The sequence below is a fragment of the Amblyomma maculatum genome, chromosome 3, assembly GCF_055883805.1.
Source record: "Amblyomma maculatum isolate TAMU_Amacu chromosome 3, ASM5588380v1, whole genome shotgun sequence".
Lineage (NCBI taxonomy): Eukaryota > Metazoa > Arthropoda > Arachnida > Ixodida > Ixodidae > Amblyomma > Amblyomma maculatum.
Genome location: NC_139346.1, coordinates 84,984,012 through 85,005,986, shown reverse-complemented (window position 1 = coordinate 85,005,986; position 21,975 = coordinate 84,984,012). Strand labels below are relative to the sequence as shown.

At 43.7% G+C, this 21,975-nt stretch overlaps 1 pseudogene; it reads left to right on the top strand.

Annotated features, from left to right (window-relative positions):
* Positions 1-606: 606 nt before the first annotated feature.
* On the top strand, positions 607-2,680 carry LOC146195161 (uncharacterized; annotated as a pseudogene).
* Positions 2,681-21,975: the final 19,295 nt, after the last annotated feature.

The following is a 21,975-nucleotide window of genomic DNA, read 5'->3' as shown; positions in this document are numbered from 1 at the left end:
ATTTGCGCCACTTTAAGTTTAAGTTTTCGGTTATGCTTATGTTTTTTCCAGCGCGCAAGGATACTCTTCTGTGCTTGGAGAAGGTGCATTAACCTACTATCTGCAATGGGAGTCTCGGGGGTGGTGTCTAAAGTTTGCGTGAAAGCCTGGACATCCTCCTTGAGCTGTGTCATCCATGTGTGGAGGTTAAAGGGGGTCTTTAATGTTCTGGCCTCTCTGTGCTTACGCAGGTTATCCCAGCTAGTTTGCCGGACACGGTAGATTTTAGCTTTTTTGGCAAAGTCAAGCTCTATAGTTATTATATAATGGTCACTGCCCAGGGTCTCATTCGAGTTGCTCCATACCAGTGTTGGAAGGTTTCGGCCGAATGTAAGCAACGCCGGCGCGCCGTCGGACGCTGCACCCGGAACCTCTCGAGCCCCGCTCCAGGAGACGCCGCACTTACTACGCATGATGCGCGCGGTTGTGCACAAAAGTAAACAACTTGCCGCGCTGCCGGCAGGCACGATCCGAGTCGTATTTCGCCCGAGAGGCGGGCTCTCCCTGGAAAAGCTTCCAGCTCCAAGTCTCTTGCAGGCACTGCATGCAGCTCCGAGCTGCTCAGTGATGGGTGAACTGCACATCAGAGTTCATCCCACAAACAATACCTTCACGGTAGCGACGGTGGCGGAGGCAACAGCTCTCGCCTTAGTGAACATGCAGGAAATCACTATAGATGGAAAGAAATTCCCGGTAGCCGCGTATATCGCGGCACCTCCAGCGGCAGTCAAGGGTGTTATTTCCCGTGCATACTGGAATGAAGCACCAGATGAAATACTAAAGGACTTGCAGTATCGCAACCCGGAGGCCAATATCATAGCGGCTCGACGCATGGGGAGAACGTTGTCAATTCTAATAACATTTGCTTCTGGTCCGGTACCCCACACCATCAAGTACATGTGTGTTGTACATCGATGCACCAAATACAAGGGCAGCCCTGAAGCTTGTACAAACTGCTGGAAACCTGGTCACAGGTAAGATGTGTGCCCTCTCCCAAGAAGCGGACTCTGCCCCCGATGTGGAGAGAATCACGACAGGCAAGAAGACACTTGCACGCCGAAATGCATTCTTTGTGGTGGGAACCACCTTACAGGTACAGGCTCATGCAAAGCCAGGACCCCCCAGCCTCGACGACGGACAGCGCCGAAACCCAAAACAGCAGTGCCCACGGCAAAGGACTTTCCACCCCTAATGCCTCGTCAGGATCGCCAGCCAGCCTGGACCAAAGCCAGCAGTACACCCCAAACATCACGGCGGGAGGAAGAGATAGCACTCCTGCGGGAAGAGGTAAGGCATTTAAGAGCAGCCGTTAGCTCTATTCCTTCCACATCCAACCAACCCCCTCAATCGCCAACACCCCAATCGTTCACACCCCCTCCATCAAAAAAACGGAGACCAGAAGACATTCCAGACATTGACTCCAAATTCAGACTTTGCCCAAAACCTAGAAGCCAAGATTCTGGCTCAGACTCAAACGTACATTGAAACCGCCATGGCTAGGCTTACAGAAACAATTATCAGACAAGTAACCACAGCCATTATGCAACAGATTCCAAAGATGATTGCTGGAATGCCTTCGAACACCCCAGCTGACAACCCTACACCAACTTCCATCCTTCGCCCTCCTACCCTCCAGCATGGCCCTGTCGACAGGAGGCAGTAACACCCGACTACGCATTTTGCAATGGAACTGCAGGGGGTTTCGCCGCAAACGAGACCCCCTGCAGCAACTACTCTCTGCTTCCTCCACACACCCCGATATATTAGCGTTCGAGGATGCTGGAACAAATGTATCACTGCCAGGATACGCTCTGGTACCCTCTGACATCACTCCCAACCCAAGGGTTACCACGTATGTTCAACACTTAATTCCATACACTTGTCACGAAATACACTCCCCGGTGGCTCACACATATTTAGAATTAATCCCGTCTACTCAGAAATCCTATCCCCTATTCATCCTTAACTGTTACCTCCTTCCGAGACAGCCGGTCGCCGAATTAATTGCTCTCATTAAAGCTGCATCCACAGTGGCAAGAAAGGACCCCCTCATTATTATAGGCGACTTTAACTGCACACATGTAGACTGGGGCTACATGCGCACCAACAAGAGAGGAGCGGAATTACACAACACCCTTCAGATGCAGGGCCTCTCTATATATAATGATCTCAGCACACCTACAAGAATCGGCAATAGTGTCACCACCGATACTAGCCCTGCTTCAATTGGTAATGGTTTTAGAACCTATCTTTGATTCTTCTGTGTCTTGCCAAGCCCCGACCGACCAGTTACAATCATTTGAGGCTGAAATTAAGAACAGCACATTTGTTTCAATGCTCGAAGTAAATGGTTGTCCACGAATTAAGTAAATACAGCTATTCGTGAGCCCTGACAAATACGTCAGAGGTATCCCTGCCACAAATTCACGGCTTCAAATTGTGTCAATTAGCATTCAGCTTTCCTTGAATAAACAACACAAAAGGCTTACTAGTGTGCATGTCTTTGCATCTGCTGTTTCTATTGCAGCTGCGCCTGACAGGCTCTCTATATGTGTCCTTTCAGTTTCTGCGCTCCGACACAGAGTACCATCATTTATTTGGCTTTCGCAACCTGTCCAACTTTTGCATTGCGCACGAGTAATGCTTATTCGGCGAATGGACGCACTTAATTTGAGACAGTTTTTTATTATCCTCCTTGACAGTTCAGCTTTTATTCCTATGGATGAGAGGTCTGTTTCTTGTGCCTGCCTTTCCGCTGTTCTTGATGGCACTGTTGTGCTGCTCACCTAATCTCCTCACTTGGCAGCAGCCGCTGTTGCTTGGTAGTAGACCATGGTATCGAGTCGTTCAAAATATTACAGCATTATCATTAGATCTGGCTCTAAACATATATGTGGATGCGTCGCCTAACAGCCGCGAACATGTCGTCTTCCTCAGCGTCCCTGATTGCGTTTACGCGCTTCGCCATTTACGGACGCTGAAAATTCAGTGTTTTCGCCTGACTTCAAAGCTGTCCCGCAGTTCTTTCAGGCGAATTTGTCATTTTCTAAATTGTTTCTCAATTTAGATGTTCAAGCGGCAGCTTCCACGTGAATTACACAGTGCGTAATGGTCGAATAGATCTTGAATCGTTTCCAGTCTCTCGCTGAAAGCTTCACAGATGTGACTTCGCGTGGCATCCGTGAACTCGACTTAGATCGGTATTAGACTACAAAAATTCCTGGGCCTGTTTAATTTGTATCAGCGCGAATTCTCCTAACCGAGTGTCAGCCTATAATACATCGTCGTACAGCCAGACTTCATCCTCGCCACGATCTACACTTTCCTGCTTTTCACACGAAAGAGAAGCAAATTTCTGTCAATTCGACACTCTCACTAAGTAAAATCGCGTCTTCCGATTGTGAGACTACAGTAGGAAAATGCTGACGTGAGCTCTCAGGGAATCTCGACGAAACATGAGTCGTCGTTTAGAAAACAAAAACTTTTTAACAGGTCGGTGACTCCTGTTCATCCAAATGTAGCCCCTCCCCCTTGGCAGACCGGATCCTGTTACATTCTCATCTTAATTCGGGAGTCATGACACCGTCGACATTGATAACACACGTGAACTATCTTCTTCTGGGAAGCACTAACGAGGATTCTCTTCAGATTCTTCATCACCCTGCGAACGTTCAGTGTATTGCCAATCTATTACGGCAGCGTTCATCTGATACTCGAAATCCAGGTGCGATATAAACAAAATTAAAAAAGAACAGCTTTGCATCTAGTCTTCTCTCTTGAAGGGGCACGGGGCATCATGCCCTCGAGTACATATTGAACTAGTAAAATCAATAGCATCCTATACCTTGGCAGCAGAAGCACATTTTCTTTATAGTAGGTTTATATCATGTAATTATCATGCAACGAGACTTTTACCCTTTGTACCAGAACATTTAATGTTAGCAATTATAGGACATTCAATCGTCCTTTAAAATCTGTGTAAGTACTAGAACTCAGCATAATAGAACTGAGAATCGCCTTCTGTTGCCGACCATAGGTATTCGGTATCTCTAGTCATGAAAATGTATTGTGTATTGTGTTCGGTTTAATGGCGCATAAGCAGCACAGGCTATCATGCGCCAAGCACAAGGTTGTAAGTGGCGTACACTATTTATTTTACAGTTTCCGTAAAACATTTGCTTCCTTTAAAAAGCTAAAAACACATAATATATCGACAAGTCCGCTTTCACCTAAAATCAAAGCTGGATGGAAAGGAATGCGATCATCGTAAAATCGAGTAAAATACTTTTTCCTTAGAATTTCAAATCTTATGCATGAAAGTAAAATGTTGTTTTACTGTGAGTTCCTGTCCGCATTCTTCACACACAGGTTTGTTTTCTTTTATCAACAAAAAATTGTTCGTCAAGTGTGTGTGGCCAATGCAGAGACGGCATAAAATCACTTCTATAAGACGTTCTTGATGGCGACATAATTTCCATTCCCCTAAAATGGGCTTCACCAACTGCAGTTTATTATTTACTTCCCTACTCCATGATGACTGCCATTCGTCCTTTAGTTTGTTCTGCACTAGCATCATGCATTCTCTGTATGGCACACCTATGTTCTTTATTCGTTTTTCATGGGTTTGGGCAGCGCAAAAGTCTGCTCTCTCATTGCCTCCAATGCCGACATGACTCGGGACCCAAAAAAAAAACGTTATTTTATGTCCTCGAGCAGAGACTGTTGATATGCTGTGTACGATTTCCCCGAGTAATGGTGCAACTGCATTTTTGTGGTGAAGGGCTGTGAGAACACTTAAGGTGTCAGTGTATATAATACTGTTTGTAATGTTCTCGTTGACTATATTGCTTACAGCCACTGCCAGAGCATAACATTCAACTGTAAAAATACTTGCACACTGAGGTAATCTCACAGTTTTTTCCCATGTTCCATGCACTATTGCACTTCCAACGTGTTTTGTTGTCTTGGATCCATCAGTGTAAAATTGTGTGCAATTGTCATACTTTTCTTTAAGAGCTAGAAATTCTTGCAGGATGTGGTCAGGTGGTGTTTTATGTTTAGAAAACTGAGTTAGTGTGAAATCGCACACAACAGGAAGGCTGTCCCATAGTGGCAGTGAATTTTGTCTTGATGCAATATTGGGGAGGGCGTTTAGTATTCCTAATTCTTTGCATTTTTCCTCAAATCAAGGTAACAAGGGTTTGATTGACTGAAGCCTATTTTTGGACAATATTCTGGAGGCACATTTAGTGACAATGGGGTAGCATATATGTTTTGGTAGGGAGCGTATTTTCAAGATATATGGAAATGTGAGCATAGTCCTTCTAAGTTCTACGGATGGTTCTTTGGTGTCTACATAAAGACTTGCGATAGGTGATGTCCTATTGGCCTCGAGATCGAGCAGAGCCGCCACCTTGCGGCTCAGCGGCGAAACCTACTCAGTGTGGACGCGTTTTCGCGTCGCGTGCCAGCCCGCAGTGATTTACGCGCGCTCATTCGGCGTGTGTAGGAGTGTTTTTGTTTGTTTCGCAGTTCCTGTGAGCTTTTGCTTACCTATCTGCTTCTTGCAAAATAAATATGAACAGTGAATAACCCCACGCTTCATTAATATATATATATATATATATATATATATATATATATATATATATATATATATATATATATATATATATTTGTCCGTATCGAGCATGTCATGCTTGGATAAGGACATCATCCATCGCGGTCTTCGGCCCTTGAGATCCTTTGACATGCAATGTCTCAAACGAAGTGGTACTGTCGTTACCTCCGTGTCAAAGCAAAACAGCTCATTGCCGTCAATAAAAGTTAATGCAAATGCTCAGAAATCGCATATTCCCGTTTCTGTTTGGGATACCGCAGCTACTAAAACATATGCCACCGCAGACTGCTTCATATAGCAGAATGCAGTTTGAACAGACCACTCTATGCCTACTGTGCCGTCTGTATGCACGATAAAGTTGTGTGAGTACTGTTTTTTTTTTTCTTTTAAATCTCTGTCGCGGTGTCTCAATGGTAAGGGCGCTCGACAGCTGATTTCGAGAACGGGGGATTGAATCACAACCGTTTCGAAACGCGTTCCTCTGCTGTGGGATTTGACTGCACAATAAACAATCCCACGTGGTAAATGTGGTGTTAATAATAATAAAAAAAACGACACCAAAACCAGCCTCTGCAATCATCCGTCATAGCCGATCGATGCCGCTTTCATGCGTTAAACCCGGGCCAATATGCATTTATTTTCTGTTCTTTTTTTTTGGAGGCTTCTGTGCATCCGTAAAAGTTTAAGTGAGCACATTTTGCTTTAGAGAAATGCTCGAATGTTTGGAAAACATATTCCCTGCACCTAATTGTTGCCCTAAATATTACATAATAGACCTAGATCAATGTACTTTACTGATAGCCTATTATAACCATTATGATCTCTTTTCGTGCAAGTGCGGTCTTCCGACAAAACTCGTCATTTCTGATAAGGGGAGTAAAACAGCTTCATACGGGCTTAAATATCAGTGTTTAGCTCGGGAATAAATACATTTTTATAGCCGCATGATAAGATAACCTCCATTTCTTTCGGAATAGTTTTATATCCGGCATCTGTTTTGAAAGCAATCCTAATATATTACTTCGCATAAGATTTGGTCACTGCTAAATAATTAGTGGTAAAGAAATTTTCAGCCTATAAAATTGCTTCCCAGAACATGACAGCCCCAATGCACAGTTTATAACGATGTCTTCGCAGCTAATAATTCGTAGCTTGCGCTTTAACGTTGCTGAAAATTAATCGCTGATTATTGTAAATTCTGTCAAGTGTGTAAAAGTTTTCTCACACGGTGAAGTTAATTCGCATTGCAAAACAAAATAATTACACTACTAATTTACCGTGATATATTAACATCACACACATCAGAAATCCCTTATACTTTCCTCGGTTTCAGGAAATCATTTACAATTACTGGCGCATGCATTAATACACTACCACATTCTATGACAGTGGCCGCAAATAGCATCTCGGCAAATTCAATCCACTCAGCGCTCTACACGTGAACAATCCGCTTTACTGTGCGGTGAGGTTTCCTGTATAGTGTCGGCGTGATCTCATTTTTTGGGAATACTGGCGCATGGTTGTCTGGGCCAGAGTTGATGTGCACTCAGTCTAAAGCAACTCGCCATGCAGTGCGCTGCCAATGCTACATTTAACCTGCTTAATCCTCCAGTTAAGTACGATGTAATGAACTAGGCTTTCTCCATTCAATCTAAATTACTGCAGGTCAGAGCACGAACCTTGTATCTGCGTGGAATTGATACTAAATTCGCCGGTCTCACTCGCATGAGACACGCGCAAACTGTTTAAAAGTGGATAAGAAAAACAAAGCTGTCATTAGGCAGGCCCAAGCATTAGGCCCGTGAGCGCGGTACAGCGCAAGAAACGTGCAAATTAAATCTAGAAGACTGGTGGTTGCGTGCTTTGTTTTCCTAAAATCCGCTCTTCTTCTGCTGCATTGGCGAAATCCTTAGATTTTTTTCTTCAATATTGCAGAAATACTGCAGAAGACACGTTTACATCCTCAACAAACCCGCCGTAAACTCGGAAGCAGACCTACGCAGCGTGCGTTTCTGCGAGCGCCGCCGGCTGCCGATCCACACTACCGGAGTGACGGTGGCGCCACCTCTAGGTCGATCTCGTGGCGAATAAGCGCCAGTAGAAAGACACAAACCTGAATTATGTACAGGATCCAAGTACTTCAAATAATATGGTCTTGCTGACCCGTATACAATGCAGCCATAGTATAGGCAAGAGCGAATGACTGAGCGGTAAATGTGCAAAAAGCAAGTCCGGTCAGACCCCCAGTGTTTGCGTGAGATGACTTTGAGTATATTCAGAAATTTGAAAGCTTTCTTTTTCAGGACGTTTATTTGAGGAAGGAAAGAGAGCTTCCTATCAAAAGTTAAACCTAGAATTTTGTGTTCGTGTTTTACTGGTAGTGTGATTTCATTTAGGTAGATGGTGGGGTCAGTGTGCAGTCCTCGTCTAAGAGAAAAGAGAACCGCCACAGACTTTTGCGTGGAAAACTTGAAACCATTTTTATCTGCCCATCATGCCTTGCCAACTTATTTACAGTTAGCTGAATCTGCCTCTCACAGGTTGCTACGTTTGATGATGTGCACGCAGTTTGAAAGTCGTCCACGTAAATTAAGTAAATAATGGACTTGGGTATTAATTTAGATATAGAGTTCATTTTTACTATGAAAAGCGTGGTACCCTTTGGGCGCACCAGTTTCTTGTGTGAAGTTTTTAGAAAGTATGGAACCAAGACGTACTTGAAAGGATCGATTATGTGGAAAGTCAGCTAGGCATTTTAGCATCCTGCCGCGAATTCCAAGCTCTCCCAAATCCCGCAGGATCCCAAACCTCCATGTGGTGTCGTAGGCTTTTTCAAGGTCAAAAAAGACGGCAAGGCAGTGCTGCTTATGTAAGAACGCTTCTCGAACTGTATTTTCTTATTTTCGAGGCGGACAAGGTGGTCAGTAGTGGAACATATATTTCTGAAGCCGCACTGGTGAATGTCAAGCAGTTTTTGGGATTCGAGGACAAACATCAATCTTATATTTAGCATACTTTCAAAGCACTTCGCTAGACAGCTCGTCACGGCAATTGGCCTATAACTACCTGGAGAATTTGGCGACTTTCCAGGCTTCAAAAGTGGCACTATAACTGCCTTCTTCCAGGACTCGGGAATTTCCCCGGATATACAGATTTTGTTAAAAAGTTTTAACAATGCTTCTACAGAGGTTTCTGATAAATGGGTCATGAAAATGTGCCCCGAGTATCGGGCAATCTGCCCTGACCTTGATAGCGAATGCGCTAGAGGGTATGGTACTTCGTTTACTCCCATATGGACACAGGTTTACAGTGTATAACCCGGTTGTTTGTTGATTAATTGCTGACACCTTTTGCAAATACCCAGAGGTGAATGCAGGTGTCATCAATAAGGTAGCTTTCAGTGTAACAGTTTTTCCCTTGCGTGTTCTTGCGCTTCAGCGGGAAGAAGTGCTACCGAGCTTAGTGACAATTTCTATCCATGCGCAATTCCCCCTACAGGAGGCCTCGAAATCTTATGAATACTCCGTCATATCTTTGGCGATGACGAAAGTATTCAGACTGTTTTGAGATCTTGACCCTTAACTTTGAACAATGGTAGTTAGCGCTTGATGCTTTTACAACCTCAGTTTTCTACTTAAAGCTTGCCACACGAGAAAACCGGCTTTATTTTCCGCTTCGTGCCTTTGCTTCTCGATTTTATCCCGTGCACAGCGCAGCTGCTATTCATGCTTTCCTTCTTCCCTAATATCTCAATAAAGTTTTTCTGTCAGTCCTTCGCACTCGATTCGCATTCGCCTTTCCAGCCGCGGATGCTGCCATCAAAATCGACGCGATCGCCGCATATCTGCCGCCACATCCCCTCTCCGAACCGGAGCTGAAGCTCCAGCCGGAAAACCAAAGACGACGTTGGCAAATTATCACATCGTTCATTCGTTCTTGCGTCCATCGCAGTGCTCCACATAGCCCTATCCAATGCCCCAGATGTCACCAAACTGCTAATAGGTGAGAAATATAGCAGAAATATAGCGTTTGACTCAGTTGAAACCTCAGCGGTGATGCAGGCATTGCGAAATCAGGGGGTAGACGAGCCGTACGTGAAAGTGCTGGAAGATATATACAGTGGCTGCACAGCAACCATAGTTCTGCATAAAGAAAGTAACAAAATTCCCATAAAGAAAGGTGTTAGGCAAGGAGACACAATCTTCCCAGCACTATTCACAGCTTGTTTAGAGGAAGTATTCAGAGACTTGGAATGGGAGCAGTTAGGGATAAGGGTAGATGGAGAATACCTCAGTAATCTGCGATTTGCTGATGACATTGCCTTGCTAAGCAACTCGGGGGATGAACTGCAAATAATGATTGATGACCTAGACAGGAGAAGTACAAAGGTAGGCTTGAAAATCAATATGCAGAAGACTAAGGTAATGTTCAACAGCCTCGGGAAGGAACAGCAGTTTACATTAGGTAGCGAAATACTGGAAGTAGTGGGCGAATATGTCTACTTAGGACAGGTAGTAACCGCAGATCCGGACCACGCAAAGAAAATAACAAGAAGAATACGATTGGGATGGAGCGCATTTGGCAAGCACTCGCAGATTATGACTAGCAGCTTACCGGTATCGCTCAAGAGGAAAGTATACAACAGTTGCATCTTGCCTGTACTCACCTATGGGGCTGAAACGGTGAGGCTAACCAAGAGAGTTCTACTTAAGTTGAGGACAACCCAGAGGGCTATGGAACGAAAAATGGTAGGGGTAACATTAAGAGATAGAAAGCGTGCAGAGTGGGTCAGAGAAATAACTCAAGTTACCGACATTCTAGTAGAAATTAAGAAGAAGAAATGGACATGGGCAGGGCATCTAGTGCGAAGAGAGGATAACCGATGGTCGCTGAGGGTAACAAACTGGATTCCAAGGGAAGGAAAGCGTAGCAGGGGGCGGCAGAAAGTTAGGTGGGCGGATGAGATTAAGAAGTTCGCAGGGGTCAAATGGATGCAGCTAGCACAGAACCGGGTTATCTGGAGAAATATGGGAGAGGCCTTCGCCCTGCAGTGGGTATAATCGGACTGATGATAATGATGATGATGATGATAGCAGGGGGTTTGGTCGTTGATGGAGGCAATGACGAAAGTAGAGCATCAACAGAGGCGCGCGTTACTAACGCATGTAAGGAAGCGATGTGTTTATCCTACAAAAAAAAGAACTTCCTATAAAGAAGACCGTCTGTGACCAGTCGCTACCCTGTAGTTTGTCGCATTTAGTTTGTTTCATTGATGACTAAACCTGTTGATACTGAGATCTGGTGCTGCTATTATTATGTTCGCCTTAACCATGGGAGTGCAGTCAAAAGTGAAGACTCTTTTGCTTGACATAAACGTTACGTGCCTTACGTGACAGTTCAGATTTGGGCGCCAGACCTTACCTACTGAGAAACGGTTACCGTAAATTGCTGTGTATTATAGTTCGAGAAGGAAAAGGCAGCTCTTAAGCTGCAGTTTGATTAAATATTCAGACACCATCAATGTTGTTTGCTCTTTTCGCATTTAATTCACGGAATACAAAGTTTTGGTTTTGCGATAGTAAATATCAGTCCTCGAAGGAAAAGGCACAATTTTTATCCAGTTTCCAAGGTTCGTGAGTGCAAGAAGGTGTGGTTTTTCTCGCTTGGGTAGAATGCGGAGAGGGTGCTCATTTACAGCTTTCGTCGTATATCAGGTACTTGGGCGATGCGCCGCACAGGAGGTCGTAAACGAACTCACAGCAGCTATGTTCTTCGCCTAGAGCATCATCAGTGACCCATTAGCTGCAGCCGTTTCCTGCAGAATGGCATAGAGAGGAAAAGTAGTCATACTGCTGCGCCGTAGTAATGAAACTACATGTGCCCTCAGTCGATACCCTTGCAATATGTCGGCAATACCTGAGTGTAACAATATTGTTCTGCAATTAATGACTGCTTCTGGAAATTGAAACGGTTACAAGTATAATAATTCAGAACATTACCAGCTCAGCATGCACGGCGACAAAGGAAGCGCCGCAGCCTACATAATCTAATGGTTCATCCTGCGCGGACAGGTAGGTATTGGTCTGTGCTTCTGCAGTTCACTTGCACGTCACATAAACGTCCCCGCGGAACTGAGATACATGTGTTAATGATGTGGATTTTCTCCAGCCACAATAGGCATACAAATGGTACTTGACCTTAGTTAGTACTGCTGCAGAATCAAAGTTTCTAAATGAGCCAACCTGAATACAACATGAAATAGCGCATGAAGTTATGGAAAGCGTTTGAAAAAGTCAAGTGCGAAGATGCTTATTTTTCATCGTTTTTATCATGACCCGGTGTGCGCATATCATAAGCCGAAGCTAGTCTTTCAGGCTATGGACTTTGTTCCACTCCAGGCGGAAAGCCTCTCTGCAGTGTTTTTGAAAACGACCCGGCCTTATTCAAGCATCGGCCACTCTACCTCCGCACGCTTTCTAATCTCATCCGCCATATCCGCCGCCCCTTGTTACGGTTATTACTGTACCTTGGAGCTCTGTTGGTAACGCATAACGAGCACTGCTTAACTTGCCTCAGCATTACATGCACTGCCAAAGACCATTCTTCCTTTCGCGATTTAGGCCGGAAACGTATGTACTCGCAAATTGCTTCTCTTTTTTTGTTTGTTCTGTTGTCGGATGTATCTTTAAGTAAGACTTATAATTTTCTTTCAAGTACATTTCTGTATTCAAGCGAGTTTTTACATATTTTATTACCCGCAGTATTCTTGCTCTATAAGTGAGTATTTTGCCAAAGCAACAGCTATATTGTCTCTCTGTAGAAATATTGGTTACCGGTCATTCATAACCTTATAGTCCCTCAGAAATGGGCTTCTCTCCGATCCTTTTTTTTTAGTTCTTGCACTGACATCAATGCCAAAGTTTATATATGCACTGCTCAAGCTCGCAATAGAACAAATTGATCAAATTTCTAACAAACATGCAGTCACATTAGTACAATGTAAGGTGAGAGATATATGATTGTCTAAATGAACTGCTGAAAACAAATTTTACACTGCACCTAATAAAATCTGTAATTTATAGGAAGTCATGCACGCACGAAGAACGATGCACTGAAGTCATTTTACGTCGCTTTGGCATATAATAGACATATATTAAAAATTTTTTTACTAGGACCGACACCAATATGTGAGCTATGCATAGAAACGACCCTTGCCAATAAATTATCCCCTTCTTGCACAAGGCTGGGCAAACTAACAAAAATAGTTTGCACGGTTCGGTTGTGAATGTATACTTCTTCATTCTCGCTTACTATTTGGCTAATGCCCTTGTGTGCATAGCCTGCATTTTCACATTTTTTTTAAAGAAGCCAAGCTTCATAACCAACTGTGAGATTTTAATCATAGTTTAGAAACTTCCTACAAAGCCAACAAATTTCACTATGCGTCACTTATGCGCCATAGAACACAATACAATACTCGTGGACTCTATCTGCAGTCACCATCTGTTCTCAATAGATGCTTTGTTTGGCGTATTACAGTGCCTGAACACCTCACTAAGCGGCAAGCTGCAGTTCCTTTCCGAGTATTTTGCTTTATAAACTCATGATTGTTCATTGTCTGTTTCCCCATTAATAATTTCCATTCATCACCAGAGCGGCATGGTAAAGCAATTTCATCAGCAAATCTCAGAGATCTCTGAATACCTCATGTATTCATTGCATTGCATTGCATCAGAGTGATCGTGTCTACCTTCCTAATTCATATTTAGATTTTATTTTTTAAGTGACTACGCGTGTTGGGCAAGCATGATAGATATCTTGCAATATTTGTTTTTCATATGATTTTCATACTGTGGCTAAGCAACAGCTGCATGATTGTTGAGCCATTTACCGAATTAAATTATTTGTTGTAATCAATGAAGGCTCTATGTAGGGTTGCTTCTAAAGCATTCATATTTGTGTGACCGACTTCATAGCGCGAATAACGTCGGTTGCAGGTTAGCTTTTATCAAACTCTACCTGATTCTTTGGAATAATGAAGTCTAACATTGTTGTGACCCTCTAAGTGAATACTTCAGTAAATGATTTGAAAGCAATCGACAGTAAGCTGAACGAATTTAAGTTGTCTAAAGAAGTAACTGACGTCTTGTTTCTTATAAATTAAAATAATGCTTGCTTTCTTCAAAAATACCATGACCTTCAAGTCAGGAGGCATTGCGTACACCGGACATCAAGTAGATTACCATCTAACTTGCCATGGTGTTCTCATAGTAAACGAACCTTCATTATTGAGCACCCAGTAATAAATGATTTATCTTAGATACAAATTTTTAATCATATAGCATTGTCTAAGCCACTTTCTTGCTTACGATGCAAAGAAACAAAATTTGCTGGACAGATAAGCACAGCCTTAAAAGTGTGACATGATAGCAGTAATGACTCCCGTAAAGGGTCATAGTGAGGATCCTCGTTCAAGTACAAGCAATTTTCTACTGGCCTAGTTCCCATCCTCTTGATTTGAGAATCTATTGATTCTTACATGTTCATTTGAGTCGTAAGCTACATAATTCTTTGAAAGGACACCCGAAATGAATTGAGACGTATGACGTACCTGCGTTGCCTGAGGGTACCGGATATTACGAAAAGCTCAAGCCCGCTGGGAGGCTCGAAAAGCTCACGTTCGTAGCACTCGCATCTGATATGACCTGATGATGCCAGCATGCTCGGTAAGCGATCAATATCAGGCTATGTTACCTGCCAATTACCGCCTTACAGAGCCATCGCCGTGATATTTCCCTCGGAATGCCGTCAATGCGGGATTTGGTCACATTAAGAATACTTCATAAACCTCAATATTCAAAACTCCCGGTACACAGAACCGGTGTTTTCTCAGTGTTTACACATGCTATGTCTGATAACACATCTTGAAGCAGTGAGCAAGGTCAACTTCACCATTTCTTCTTTTTTGACTACGGCTGCCATTATCCCCTGCTCGATAAAATTCAGACCGTCATTTTAAGTGAGGTCAAAATTTTCAGCAGAACGTTGGTTTAGTTTAGGATATATGGGGTTTAACGCCCCATGGAGACTCCGGCTGTGAGGGACGCCTAGTGAAGTTCCCCAAAGAATCCATCATTTTGGCTTCCTTAATGACCGCCACAACACACTTCACTGACGCCTTTCTTTTTTCCTTCATCTAAAGGCAGCTGCAGTGGCCGGAATCAAACCCGCATCCTTGGGTTAAGGAGTGGAGGGCTCTAACCACGGAGCCACCACAACGGGACAGCTAGTACGTTTTTTCAACCTCGTGTCGAGGAGAGTGTACCAAAATGAACACATCATATTTTACTGCGTTAGCACTGAGACGCCTACTTTGCATTTCGCCGTTGTTTATTTCATCGGTCATTCTCAGGGACATGCCTCTTGCATTTGGTAGTTCGCAGGTGCAGTGGCCACGTACTGATTGGTTAGCGGTTGGGTGACGTCATGAGACCACGTGTTGTGGCTGAATTAAAATGAGAGGTAATCGTGCCCAGCACTTCGAAGTGAGAATTTAACCCACCTGAGTAAAGAACCTTATGATCCCTAGCCGAGCGCGCTACTTCTAGGCATGCAAGCACGTTTGTACGGGTGTAGAACAGGCGATGCCTGGTTATCTTTCACACATTGCGGCAGATTGCTACTGCATACTATTGAATACTTGCTAGCCGAAACTTAGACCACAATGAAAAAACAAGTACTGGCTCACCCCATTCTCAATGGTCTAACAACTCTAGCTCGTATTCATTTTTCGCATGAAACTCACCGCTAAACAAGTCCACCGTTCTGTACAACATCGAACAGACAGTTTTATATTAGATTCTTTGCAGAGAAATTGATGAACTCGGCTAACGTTGCTGAAAACCTATCACTTCGATGATTATGATGGATAGCAGGGTACGTTATTTTATTTCCGTCATGATATTCTAACATTAAGGTGTCCTGACAGAAGGTGGGATGTGCGGTTGAAAATATTTTTCTTATTAAAGTACCTCAGCACTCAAAAACTGAATCGTGAGGGAGCGGATCTAGTGTGCTCAGAATACTGGCTCCAGATCCAATTACTTCTTAAATACGAGACACATACATAAATATTTCCAACTAAATCCTCAAAACGTGATTCAGTACTGAGGTCCGGCAAATTGAACTATGGACCCAAACGTTAATTATTTCTGCTGCCTGCACTGTCCTCAGTAGCACCCCCTCTATCTAGAATCCGTGAGTGAGTAATTTTACCCTGGCTAACTTGTGTAATTTTAGACTAGTTAAAAGCACTAATAGCATGCATGAAAGTACCTTTGATTATGAACAATAAAAAACAGACTCACGGGTGTAGTCGTGCTCCTGAATATTTTCAGCAGAACAAGTTCCTCTGCTGCCCATCGTCGCGCCCCGATTCGAGGGTTTCAGAATCCCGATCATTATTTGGTAATAGTACAAGTAATATTATATACTTGATTAGTCGCATATTAAACAAAGTTTTTCTCTTGAAAATATATATGCCGGCTTGGTAATTCATTCAGTGCGGTAGGTTGAAATATCGGTCGAATATTTGATCTGGTCAGTACGGTAGTGGAGTTTTTTCTGCATTCGGTATGACGCCTCTTCAAACTAAAATAGACTGCTCTCTAAAGCACGGCTTTCGTACTATAGTTCCTCGAAAACTACCTTTATTGCAATACCGCACGTGTACCTGACGAAGCTGCCAATATGCTTTTCAAAGCGATCGCCAACAAAACTTGTAGCATTGAGCTCGAAACCGAAACGCACCAAACTGCCGCAATCCTTATTGGGAGTTTGCGTGCATGCATCGAGGGGGGAGGCAGATATCTTGCGTGGATAACGTTCATTTGCAGTTAAATACTCTCCTCGCAAAATTTTTATTAGATATTAACCACAAATTGGCTATCTCTGGTACGCTTTCTCTCAACGCCAGCTGCTCCCAAGCCCCGCCGGGGTGGCGCAGTGGTTACGGTGCTCGACTACTGTTCCCAAGGGTGCGGGATGGAATCACTGCCTCGGCGGCCGCTTTTCGATCGAGGCGAAAAGCAAGGCGCCCGTGTGCTATGCGATGTCAGTGCACGTTATAGAGCCCCAGGTGGTCAATTCCAGAGTCCACCACTGCGGCGTCTCTCATCGCCTGAGTCGCATCGGGACGTTAAACCCCACAAACCAAACCAACCAGACATATGGCGCAGCTGTGCCTCTCAATCACATCTCTGCAGAAGCGGATTGTGGTTTGTGCTGAGGTACATTTCTTGGACTCTTCATCCCGTATGGTTACGTATAGATATTCCAAAATGGCGCTTAGAGAGTGGCGCATTAGTGTTATAGCCATCCGACGGAGCCCTATACAGACACACAAATTACGTGATTCCTTCGGCGTTGGAAAAAGGACGCCAGACAGCACTCTCTCATTATCATCAGGCATTGTCATATTCTCCGTTGTGTCAAATTTGCTAGGCGTGAGAACTATCAAGGCCAAAACAATTAGTCAATAAACATTATCTCTTCCTAGGCGGGCAGCGGATTACAAGTGTATCAACTTTCATGCAGAGAGCAGTTGGATGCCCTGCTAGAGACTTAATTCATGTAATATTCATGTTCACTGAAAATCTGCATGACCCACGTATATTGATGGGGAAGTTGGCATCATAACTACAAATATGACAATTAAATATCATTTCTTTTAATTTAACAGACAATATGTAGGGTCAAGTAAACAAACTTCTCAACAAACTTCTCCTTTGAGCAGGACACCAGTATTCTACTACTGTCAGAGGGTGTAAAAACTGTTTTTATGAAAATAACTTGAAAGAATTCATGTGCCGTTTTAACGTGTGATTAGTGTTTCAGCAAAGTCCTTCAGGCTTTCATTCATACGCAAAGGAAGGCCGCCACTTTCAGATATTAAGGGAATGTACGTTGGCTCTTTGAATAGTGCAGTGTATTTACTTATGGCCATCATGATATCACGTCCTGGAGTTTAGCTATCGGGAAAAGTCACATTTACAGAAAGCACATACCTAAATGTAAGCTGGAATGAAATAGTCTGCATTTACCATTGTTAATGTAGCTGTGTCGGAAGACCTTGCACTTTGCGCAGTCTCTGTAAGCTATAGTGAAGTTGAAGGGCTGCAGAGAATCTGAAAAGGAGAAAAAATACAAAGTATTTTCAGCAAGCCAACTTGAGACAGGGGCAAAAATTGTCGAAAATAGTAAATTCTGTGAAACCGACATTACCAAGAATATATCACTGCGGCTTCTTGTTAAAAAAGTCGGTGAAATACGCTGAATGCACCTGCTCTATCTCTCTGTTCCACACGCCTGTCAGAAGCTGTCTCTACTGCACTGCAAACGAAAAGTCGCGGCTGGCGCAATCCTGTCAAGCTATCATTAAACTTAAGGAAGCTTCTGCATTCATCCAGGCGGACAAGCTCTATTTCATCACAATGTTCATGTCTTTCTCACTTTAGCTATGATCTGGAGGTTTTTCGATTTCAGCAGTAACTGTATGCGTCTAGCTCACTCAGTGGGTATTTTTCTTCTCGCATCACCCTTGGGCGCCGTGAACTCAACATGTAATGAGGCTTTTATACTTATGCTCTTGTTGTATGTTCTCAACAAAGGACCGAGAGTTTCATCTGAGGGCTTACCACCGAAAGGCTGAATCTCGAGAACGTTTCCCACGTTGTAACCGGGTGATGATGTTACGGTAATTTTCGTTTTTCTGAAAGATATAAAATAAAACGAAAAGAATGCGCCTTTACCGTATGTATAGCTCGCATCCCGTTCATTTTCAGTACGAAATAAATTAGGCAGCGGTAGTCAGCTTGAAGGCAAGGTGTTGCGGTATTTCGAATGACGGAGCGTTTATCACGTGTGATGAGTCTTAGCAAAAACGGAAAACAAGCGTTCCTTGTCGGGACACGCGTTAAATACCCAAAACGTTATTTACGTAACTGCACGTAACGATCTCGGTGATGAATTGCACCATGAGTGCAGACTATAGGTTGTAGAACAATCCAGGCGATGTTCTCAAAGTGCGAAGTGGGGTTTGAGTACTACACCCTTCTGTCCTGCGGCCTGTGTTCCAAGCTGTGCTCAAAAAACGTATTGGCCCTCACTTGAAATCGGGTACAAAAAGCAGCGCTTTAGATTGGAAGCAGCATGACACGTCACAAGAAAAAACGACATAACTCGCGCGCTCGCAAACGTGCGTTCGTATGTGTGCGTATACGCTTGTGTGTGCGCGTTTTTTTGTTGTTGTTGTTGTTGTGTTGGGTTTAGTGGCGCATAAGCAACTTAGGCTATCATGCGCCAACTTCAAGGTTAAGAGAGTTGCTATTCTGTAATTTAAACTTACATTCTGTTTAGAACGTTTGCTTCTGTTAAAAGCCTGAAAACACAGGGCAAATCAACGAGCGCATTTTCACCTAAAAGCAACGCTGGATGAAGAGGAATGTGTTGTTTGTAAAACTGTGCAAAATGTTTTTTTCTTAGTTGCTCAAGTTGTCTGCATGAGATTAAAATGTGGGTGACTGTGGGCACCAGCATTTATTTACACATTTCACAACAGCAATTGTGCAACAAGAGTACCATGCAGAAGTGGTGTGATGAATATTTGCCACAAGTACGGAAAAATGTTGACGGTGACTTCTGTCACTGATAGCACTTCAGAAGCCAGCTTGATTTACAGGTGATTGGAACAACTGCATCGCAGTATACCATTGAGATCTCCAAGGAGAACAATTTTCTTATCAGCTGTTACTTTCAATAAACCAGCGCGTCGTAGAAACGTTTTCTTTTTTAACTAGAAAAATAAGAAAAGACAAATATACGCATCTTTCTGTTTCGATCACTTCAATATAATCGTCATAATAGGCAAAGCTTGCGTTTTTATTTTTCACAGAATTGCGCAGTTAGCAAAACAAAATATACTGCGCTGGAGCACATGTAACATACCACTCAGACGAGCTAACCAGGGAGGAAGTTAGCATCGCAGTCCAGAAAATACACCTGTGACATTTAATACTATTATTACCTCACTGACGCGTAATAAACACACTTCTGGTGCTGTCATTATTTTTCACAGGCCATAATGCGGTTGAGTACGAGTTTTGCCGTTTCCGATGCTAGACAGAAACAGCGATATAGTTGACAAGGAAAACTAATTTAGGCTTTGCACGGTTCGGTTTACTTACTTTAAAGTAGTCACCTTCACAATAGATAAATCTTGTGTTTCTATTTTATCACAAAATTTGGTAATTTCGTAGCGTATACTCCAAACAAAAACTTCGCAGGAGCACATCTAACACACTGTGCAGACGAGTTAGGCAAGGAAGCAATTAGCATTGCAGTCCAGAAAGCACAGGTGCACATCTAACAGTACTATTGCAGTATTGATGGTATTGACGCTTACTAAAGACAGTGTTTGGTGATGTAACTATTTTTTACAAGCCTCAAAGCAGCTTAACACTACGCAGCGATCGGCGGAAGCACAAAGCAAAGCTGGCACTTACCATTTGGTGCAATGCTGTACTCCTGCAGCACCCGAAGGCAGACAAAAGTAGAAGCATGACATTGCACACTGCAAAATAATCCACAAAACAGCGAGAAAGCGGCAGCGCGTGGCTGTACGGACCGCTTTGTAACACGGCGCACCCGGCACTCGCCTGGCGAGGGTGAGCCTACGTCGCTGTCGCCATCTCTCGGCAGCCAGCAGCGTAACTTGTCAACGGAAGAGGAGCGGCGGCGACGGCCGCGGAGCGCGGAGTTGCCAGGCACAGAGTGTATAAAGGAGGATATGGTTCAGCGTATTGCCAATCTATTACGGCGGCGTTCAGCTAATACTCGAAATCCAGGTGCGATCTAAACAAAATTAAAAAGGAGAAGCTTTGCATCTAGTCTTCTCTCTTGAAGGGGCACGGGGCACCATGCCCTCGAGTACATTTTGAACTACTAAAATCTATAGCATCCTATACCTTTGCAGCAGAAGCTCATTTTCTTTATGGTATGATTATAACATGTAATTAACATGTAAGGAGACTTTTACCCTCTGTACCAGAACTTTTGATGTTAGCAATTAGAGAACATTCAATCGTCCCTTAAAATCTTCGTAAGTACTAGAACGCAGCATAATAGAGCTGAGAATCGCCATCCGTTGCCGACCATATGTATTCGGTAATTCTAGTCATGAAAATGTGCCCCGAGGATCGGGCAGTATGCCCTGACCTCGATAGCGAGTGCGCTTGAGGACAGGATACTCCGTTTATTCCCTTATGGGCACTGGTTTACAGTGTACAGCCCGGTTGTTTGTTGTTTAATTGCTGACACCTCTTGGAAATGCCCACCGGTGAAAGCTGGTGTCATCAATAAGGTGCCTTTCAGTGCAACAGTTTTTCCCTCGCCCGTTCTTGCGCTTCAGCGAGAAGAAGTGCTACCAAGCTTAGCGACAATTTCTCTCCATGCGCTTCCCCCTACAGGAGGCCTCGAAATCTTATAAATACTCCGTCATATTCTTGGCTATAACAAAACTATTCAGACTGTTTTGCGATCTTGAACCGTAACTTTGAGCAATGGTAGTTAGTGCTTGGTGCTTTTCCAACCTCAGCTGCCTACTTAAAGCTTGTCGCACAAGAAAACCGGCTTTATGTTCCGCTGCGCGCCTTTGCTTCTCACTTTCATCCCCTGCAAAACGCAGCTCCTATTCATGCTGTTCTTCTTCCCTTAGATCTATATAAAGGTTTTCTGTGAGTCATTCGTGTTCGTGTTCGCCTTTTCAGGCGGGGATGCTGCCATCAAAATCGTCGCGATCGCAGCATATCTGCCGCCGCTTCCCCTCTCCGAACAGGATCTGAAGCTTCAGCCGGAAAACCAAAGACGACGTTGGAAAAATTTCACTTGGTTCATTCTTTCTTTCGTCCACCACAGTGCTTCGCCTAGCCCTAGGCAAAGCCCCAGATGTCAGCAAACTGCTAATTGGTGAGAAACATAGCACGGGGTTTGGTCAATCGATTCCCCCTTGACTTGCACACAGAGGAGGAGGCGCGCACAAAGCGGAGGTTATAAACATCAGATTGCGTTTCACGTAGCTCGCGTCGTATCAGGAACATTCATCCTCCAGCTTCTCACTTTGCTTCTGAAGTATGGTTATATGCAAATGGCCTGCTTTGCCAAGCGTCAGGCCCATTTTCTGTGACAGCGACTTAATGAAAACCGACTGGGCGGTCGTAATGATAACAACGCAGCGTTATCCAGCAGAAAAAAACTTCATC